The sequence below is a fragment of the Magnolia sinica genome, chromosome 19, assembly GCF_029962835.1.
Source record: "Magnolia sinica isolate HGM2019 chromosome 19, MsV1, whole genome shotgun sequence".
Lineage (NCBI taxonomy): Eukaryota > Viridiplantae > Streptophyta > Magnoliopsida > Magnoliales > Magnoliaceae > Magnolia > Magnolia sinica.
Window position 1 is genome coordinate 795,310 of NC_080591.1, and position 8,707 is coordinate 804,016.

At 42.0% G+C, this 8,707-nt stretch overlaps 1 non-coding gene across 1 annotated transcript; it reads right to left on the minus strand.

Annotated features, from left to right (window-relative positions):
• Window positions 1-8,108: 8,108 nt before the first annotated feature.
• On the minus strand, window positions 8,109-8,215 carry LOC131235798 (small nucleolar RNA R71). The gene has a single exon (XR_009166319.1). It is a non-coding gene; the product is annotated as a small nucleolar RNA R71 (small nucleolar RNA).
• Between the last annotated feature and the right edge of the window lie 492 nt (window positions 8,216-8,707).

The window sequence follows — 8,707 nt, forward strand, 5'->3', positions numbered from 1 at the left end:
AGGTGAAAAATCAAATCAAAGGTCAAAGGATTTTAACCTTTGGCCGTTTTCTAAATTTCTCTTGTGGTAGGGTGCCTATCAAACAATTGAAATCATCCAATGCGTGTGGCGTTGAAACGGCAGGACCCAAAAGTTTCCAGAGTGGATGATTCTACCTATCCAATCTACAACTGTTTTTCAGTCCATGTTTTAGGCCACTGGTCCAGGAGTTGGAATCATCTGATCTAGAGATATTTTAGGCATTTCCCATCCTTTGTATTTGCTTAGATCAATGTGATGTAGAGCGGGTTGCCGACAGTTTCATGGCCAAGATGGATCAGAAAAGGCCCGGTCGTCGACATAAGTGATTCGGATCGTCGGACCTTAGATCGGGCGTATCTCGCAATCCAGAATGATTTACCTGACGTAAAATATATGATTTTGGGGTAGAACGAGCTACTTTAGCCAACCAACCCCGCTACGCCGGGTTGCGCAACCCGGAATTGCGAAAAACCCTTTGATCGAAGGTCGTTTCCTTGTTTTAATTTCGTTTTTACTATAAATAGTGAGTTTTAGTTTGATTATAACTCTTCATCCGTCAGGCTTTAGGAGTTGCGTTCAATGTGAAAAGAGCTTAGAATAATTAGGGGAACGGTTTGGTGAAGCCAAATAGGACACTTACTATTTTTTACCGAAAACCTTGTGCACTAGTAGACATCACGACCGTCTATAAATAGTAAGTTTACTATTTATAGTAAGTCATAGATTCTAGGAATTTTAGTTGTAGTTTGATTCTGATTTCTTTCCCATTGCTTGGTGCCCCTATTTAAAGGGTTGTGAACTCGTTTTTAGTCATCAATTAATCAATTTCGAATTTATTAAAATTTATTTCTATTTTCTTCTTTCTTTCCTCGTGGATTCGAGAAGTCTCTGTGAGGAGTCCAGAGAAGCTCCGTGGATTCGGATTAGTTATCCTCATCACGTTCATCCCTACGTCAATTGGTATCAAAGCCAAGTTTCCCCTCGGGCCGATGGCAAACAATGAAGGTATGAATCAAAATCTTATGAATGGTGATCCAGGGATTCGTTATCTTTCGGAAAGAATGGAAGCTTTCCACCGGGAGAGTCAGTTGACCATGCAAGGGCTGCAGGCAACCCTCGACCGTCTTACGGATGCGCTATTTTCGCCCCGAGCCCTAGGCGGTGCTCCACCATCCATGGTTGCTCCACCATCCATGGTTGCTATATGATGCAACCTCGATTTCCGTAGAGCACTACCAGTGGCAAATTGTAGGGCTACAGCAGATGATTCAAGTTCTAGTGACGAGGACCTTAATAAGGGTTTTGCCCGACGACTAATCCATGGAGGTGATTATCTAAATCGTCCTAAAAGAGACTATCGAGGTAAGGCTGAACTTCCTAGTTTTACGTATAGAAGATTTTCTCGATTGGCTAGCCGAAGTAGAGAGATATTTTGATTATATGGACGTGGCAGATCATAAAAAGGATAAAATTGGTAGCGTTTAAATTAAAATATGGTGCTTCTGCATGGTGGGAATAATTACAACTCTCACGAGCCCACCAGAACAAGACGCTCATCTCATCATGGCCATGGATGAGATGTCTTCTTTGATCACAATTTCTCCATAGTGATTATGAGTAGATATTATTCCAGTAATATCAAAATTACCGACAAGAAAATCGAACTGTCACAGATTACACTGAAGAATTCCAGCAGTTAGCTACACGAAACGATCTGTCAGAATCTGAGTCACAGAAGGTGGCATGATTTATTGGTGGGTTGCGACCGACAATTCAGGACCGAGTTCAGATGTACCCAGTTAGGACCGTGGATGAAGTAGTTCAATTGGCAAGTAGGGCAGAAACACAACTTGCAAGAGCTTCTACTTGTCCATATCCTCCAACTTGACCCCCCATAACCGGTCCCACGCAGGATCTAGTGCTGACACGAGGAAAAGATCCAATAGGAGAACGTCCTTAACCTCCTACAATGCAAACCGTGATACGGGGAGCGGCTCATCCAGACCTCAACGTGCAGTACCCACAACAGCGGGCCCGAGTAGGATTTCAAATCCTTATGCTCGACCAAGGTCGAACAATTGTTACCGCTGTGGCCAACCAGGCCACTTATCAAACACTTGTCCTCAACGTACCACAGCACACTTGACTATAAACGAAGGGGGCACTGAAGATGAAGCCACAGAAGAAGACCATAGCTTTGATGAACATAAACAAACCATTGAAAAAATAGCAGGTGGCGATGAAGTGACGGGCGAATATCGTGGCGAATTCTTAATTGTGAGGCAACTACTGTATGCCCCACGAAAGGAATTACATTTACAGCGACACAATATATTTCGTACTCGATGCACCGTCAACGGAAAGGTCTGTGATGTGATCATAGACAGTGGTAGTAACGAGAACATCATCTCGAGAGTGATGGTGGACAAGTTACGGCTACCAATGATGAAACATCCTTCCCCGTACTCAATTGGCTGGATAAAAAAGGTGAATGAGACCAAGGTAACTGAACAATGCACTATCTCATTTTCAATTGACAAAAATTATAAGAATCAAATACTTTGTAACGTGGTCGATATGGAAGCTTGTCATATGCTACTCGGTCGACCCTGGCAGTCGGACAGTGATGTGACCCATCGGGAACGAGATAATGTGTACATATTCGTCAAGGATAGTTGAAAAATAATCCTTGTCCCTATGGCACCAGACAACCACCCTGAAGCCTCTAAAGTGGAGGGGAGTTCCTTCTTTACCATTTGGAATTTCTTGGAGGAATCTAAGAAAACTGGCGAGGTATACGCCGTAGTGGTGAAGGGCGAGGAAGAGAACTCTCAAACATCCCTCCAAGTTTAAGACTGTTGCTAAATGAATTCAAAGAAGTTCGGTCTAAGGATTTACCTGATGGATTGCCCCTCATGAGGGACTTCTAACATCACATAGACATCGTCCTTGGGGCTAGCCTGCCCAACCGTCCTCATTATCAAATGAGTCCGAAGGAGTGTGAGATACTTCAGGAGCAAGTGAAGGAATTGATCCATAAGGGTCTCTTGAAAGAGAGTATGAGCCCATGTGTTGTACCAGCATTATTAACACAAAAAAATGAAAGCTGGCGCATGTGTGTCGATAGTCGGGCAATCAACAAAATTACCATTAAATATCGGTTCTCAATACCACGATTGGACAACATGCTCGATATGTTAGAAGAGGACAAGGTGTTCTCTAAACTAGATCTAAGGAGCGGGTACCATCAGATTCGTATTCGACCTGGTGATGAGTGAAAAATGATATTCAAGACCAAGGAAGGGTTGTATGAGTGGCTGGTCATGCCCTTCGGCTTATCGAACGCACCAAGTACTTTTATGCGTTTACTGAATCAAGTTCTAAAACCGTTCACTAGCCGATTTGTGGTAGTATATTGTGATGACATATTGATATATAGCCAGGATGAGGCGGAGCATAGGAAATGTCTCAGGCAGGTGCTGCAGGTCCTACAAATTAACAAGTTGTACCTCAACTTGAAGAAGTGTAGTTTTTTAACTGACAACCTGTTGTTTCACGGGTTGGCGACTTTCTATCGTCGATTTGTGCAAGATTTTAACATCATAGTCGCACCTATAACAGATTGCATGAAAAAAGGATCGTTCCAATGGACCGATAAAGCTGACAAAAGCTTTCATGGGATCAATCATCGTTTGTCTACAACACCGGTCTTGGTGCTTCCTAATTTCGACAAATTGTTTGAGGTTGAGTGTGACGCTTAATACGTTGGAATTGGAGGAGTATTATCACAAGAAGACAGGCCGGTAGCCTTCTACAGCGAGAAGCTCAGCGAAGCCCGAAAGAAATGGTTAACTTATGATCTTGAGTTGTACGCAGTTGTTCAGGCGCTGCGACATTGGCGACATTTTCTGATTCAAAGAGAGTTTGTTCTACACACTGACCATCAAGCATTAAAGTTTATTAATAGTCTGACTAACGTAAATCGTGTGCATGTTAGATGGGTTGCATTTCTACAGAAATTCACGTTCGTTCTGAAGCACAAGTCAGGGCAATAGAACAAAGTAGCTGATGCACTTAGCCGTCATGCATCACTACTTGTTACGATAAGCAACGAGGTGGTCAACTTTGACTATCTCAAGGAGCTGTAAGCCGAGGATGAAGACTTCAAAGATTCTTGAATGAAGTGTCAAGAAAGTCACCCTAGTGACCCTCATATACAAGACGACTTTCTCTTCAAAGGGTATCAATTGTGCATCCCCTAAAGTTCTCTAAGGGAACAAATTATTCAGGAGCTACATGGAGGTGGCCTCGGTGGACACTTGGGGCGAGACAAGACGTGAGCTCCTGTGGAAGAGTGGTATTACTAGCCGCAATTAGTACGTGATATGGGAAAAGCCGTACAATGTTGTTATGTTTATCAGACTTCTAAGGGGCAATATCAGAATACGGGCCTCTACACCCCGTTACCTGTGCCTAACGGTCCTTGGAAAGATTTATCAATGGACTTCGTGCTTAGTCTCCCACGAACACAACGTGGCATGGATTCAGTGTTCGCGATGGTAGATTGTTTCTCCAAGATGACGCACTTTATCCCATGCAATGTTGAGGGTCAAATATTGCATACCAGACCCAGTTGTTGCCTAGATTTATGAACATGGTACCGTTTAATAACTCATTTTAATCATGTTTCTGTTGCAAGGTGGAATTACGAGCTGGGACTGGATCGGGATACTAAAAGCATGGATTTAACTGTCTGAAGTTACCAAGGCAAGCGACGGACCCTAAGAGACCAAGATCAGCATATTTGCACGCCAGAGATCTACAAAAATAAAGAAACTGGAACTCAAGCCACCTGAAAATCAGCCAGAATGCAAGATCACGGGGTTCCCACCATCCGTTCAGCTCAAAAGTTCATGCATGGCCAGGGGCCCACAAATTAACCGTACATGTCGAATTCCAACCCTTAGATCCCTACGGAAGTGGCCGAACGGACAGATCAACCCCTTGAATCGTTATGTGGGGCCCGCCTGATATCTGGATTTTCTTCAAATTTGGTCTCAACCACTCAATCTACAAGAGGGGAGGAATAAGCGGAGTGGATTTGCCACACGCATTACAGTGGACCCCACGTGCGACGTGCGTGTACACAGCACGTCCGCACGCGAGCCGCACCAGGCATAGTCTCCTGGTTAAAGTCGGTTTACCTGACTCCTTCTACAGCGGCAACAGCGGACGCACCAGCGTCCGCTGATCTTTTGTAGTGGGGCCCACCTTTCATCCAAAGCATCGATCTGGACCGTACATTAAGTCTAGAGGGAGGGCATGACCCCCACCTAGGTGAAAGTTTTGCAGATTATTGCGAGGATTTAAACCCAATCGTTCGAACGGAAGATGGACGGTAAAATGGGAAATCCAGTGGACCGCATCAACGGACGACAAAGACCTCTCTTTCCCGACCGAAATTCTGAGAGAAATCCGGTGGACAGCTTGGATTTCTCATTTGAATCTGAGTGTGGACCCCACCATCGTCACAGCGTAACGAATACGCAGGCCCTGTTTTTACGCCGGACGCTGTCCGGTTTTTGCGGCAGGTTGTGTGCTCTTGGGGGCGATCGGATAGAAGATCTGATCCGTCCATCATGTAGCTCATTCAACAACGTCTCAAGGGACGTTGATTTTACGGACAGAATGCAAGGAAAATGGGAGTGGGAGGCTCTGAATTTGACTGCGTAAGGTTTATTCACGCAGCCGACTTGTCTGCGGACTGCTGTGCGTAAAGAGAACTTCCGCAGCTGACTCGTCTGCGGACTCCAACCCTCCACCGCCCCTGGATGTATAAAGGAGAGGGACGGCCAGTTGTGGAGGGCAGGAAAGGAAAGGGAGAAAAAGAAGGGAGAGAGTACAGGGGTCCTATGGCTTGGGCTTGAACGGGAAGGTAGGGAGAAATTTGGTGGCAGTAGGGCTTATCTCATTTTGGCTGGACGTAAGCATGGCTTGGGATTGAACGTAAAGATAGGGAGAAAAAAGGAAAGTTTTTTTTTCCTATTTGCTGGCCTATTATTTTTTTCTTTTCTTTCTTTCTTTCTCTCATGACTTCTAAGGTTATTGGCCTAATCATGCTCGGCTAAATCTCTTAGCTGGGGCTAAGAGGGGAAGCTTGTAGCGTGATGGGACTGATTCTATGCCTTTGATTTATGCTAGACTGATTGATGTTGATGTTAGTTCAAATAAGAGGAATATTTTCAGTTTGTTTTAATAGTTTGTTATGACTGAAATTATAATAGATCTGCGATGGCTTTGAGTATTTCTCCCTCCTTTTTATGACGTTAGGAAGTCCTGTTGTTCACCATCGTCTCATGGGCATGGTTAGATGACGGTATCCTTCCTAATCTTCATGCATTGTTGAGTGGTTGGTAATTAGTTTAATTCTGTTGTTCACCATCGTCTCATGGGCATGGTTTGATGATGAAATCCATTCTAATTCATTTACCTTTCATCTCTTTAAAACTATATTAAAAGAAGTTCAGTTCAATTTTCATGGTGATGGCATAAGATCTCCCTGATCTCTACAAGTGGATCCTCTGAATCCCCAGTTTTCCTTCTCTGAATTGTTTAAGTTTTAGATAATTATTCCACAATTATTCCTTAAATTCTGCTTGATTTGGATTACATCTTATCAGTCCCTTGGGATTCGACCTCGGTCTCACCGAGTTTATTACTACATCACAACCCTGCACTTGGGGAGTGAACAAGTTTTTGGCGCCGTTGACGGGGACTGACGGTTACGATTCTCTGAAATTAATTGGTTTTAGGATTAGTTTAAGATTAGGATTTTACTAACCTTAGTTTTTTTAATTTTTATTTGAGTTCAAAACTAACTTATTTCCTATTTTGTAGGATCCTGACATAAACTTCTGAATTGGTAATCCCTTTCTAATTTCTCTACTTTTTCTATTTTTAGAATTAGGGTTTAAATTTTAGAAATTTTCTAATTCTAGTATTCTCCCATCTGTAGGAAATAATTTATTTTTAGAAACTATGTTATTTCTTTCCCTTTTTAGAAATTAACTTTCTATTTTTATTTTTAGTAACTTTCTAATTTTAACTCTTTTAGAATCTAATTTTGTTTCCTAATTTATTTTTAGAATTTTTGTTTAGAAACTAACCTTCCTATTTTGTAGGCCTTTAAGATAGAAATTTCTAATTTGGTAAGCTCCTTCCCTACTTTTTATTTTTCAGTTCTCTTTTAGTAATTTACTTTCTAGTTTAGGACTTTCCTAATTTATTTTAGAAATTTTCACTTTCTTTTAGGAATTCCTTCTTTTAGAAATCAGTTTACTGCTATCTTTCTTTTAAAGGATTGTTCTTCTCTTTTTAGAATCTAACTTATTTTGTTTTATTTTGCAGGTTTTTAATTTAGGGGTTTCAATTTGGTAATTTCTTTCCAACTCTCCCTCTCTTTTTTTTTAGATTTTCTTTTCCTTTCTTAGGATTAGGCTTTGAATTTGATTGAGGGCTGCGAGTGTTTTATGCCCAAGTGGGCCCGTGACAACACTCGATGTCTCTTGACTGAAGGATGATTGGTTGAGGGGTTGACTATCCATCGCAGGACTAGACACCGCTCGAAATCCCCTGAGTTAACTGAAGTTATGGCTGAAGACCAACCTCCTCTACTTCCACCTAGGGTGGAGGATACCCAAAATAAGAATGAGGTGCATCAGGCACCCCCGCCTCGTACTTTACGAGATTATCTACAACCAGCGGGAGTGAGTACGCCCTCATGCATGATTTTCTCTGAAAACACAGGACAAATGGACATCAAGCCAGGAGTTATCCAACTCCTTCCTAAATTCCATGGACTTGAATCAGAAAGTCCATATTTACATTTGAAATATTTCAATGAGATTATAGCTACATTATGTTTTCTTAATGTATCTGAGGATACAATCAGGCTGAAACTCTTTCCTTTTTTCTTAAAAGAGAAAGCTAAGACGTGGTTACATTCACTGCGTCCTACATCCATTGGCACCTGGAACGACATGCAGAGGGAATTCATAAAAAAATTCTTCCCACATCATAAAACGATTACCCTCAGAAAAGTAATCATGAACTTTGCCCAAAAGGAAGATGAAACATTCTTCCAATGTTAGGAAATGTTCAAAGATTTGGTCAGTTCATGCCCACAACACGGATTTGAAACGTGGCGAATTACAAATTTTTTCTATGATGGACTGACATCTTCCATGCGCCAAATGGTCGAGACAATGTGTAATGGAGAGTTCATTAATAAAGATGTTGACGAGGTATGGGATTACCTCGATAGTCTTGTTGAAAAAACACAATCATGAGACTATTACCCAATGGCGAACACCACGTCTAGGCTGACTCAATTAAAGGAGAAAGGTGGATTATATCTCTTGAAAGAAGAGAATGATCTCAAGTGTAAAGTGACTACGCTCATAAGGAAAGTTGAGGCCATGGAAGGAAAGAAGGATAAGGTTAATGAAATTGTTTGCGGCATCTATGATTGCAACATTCATACAACTGAAAATTATCCTACAATACCCGCCTTTCGAGGAGTGTTGAATGAACAAGCTAATGCCTTAAACAACTATCAAAGACCTTGTACTGGACCTAATTCCAATACGTACAATCCTGGTTGAAAAAATCATCCAAACTTTAGTTG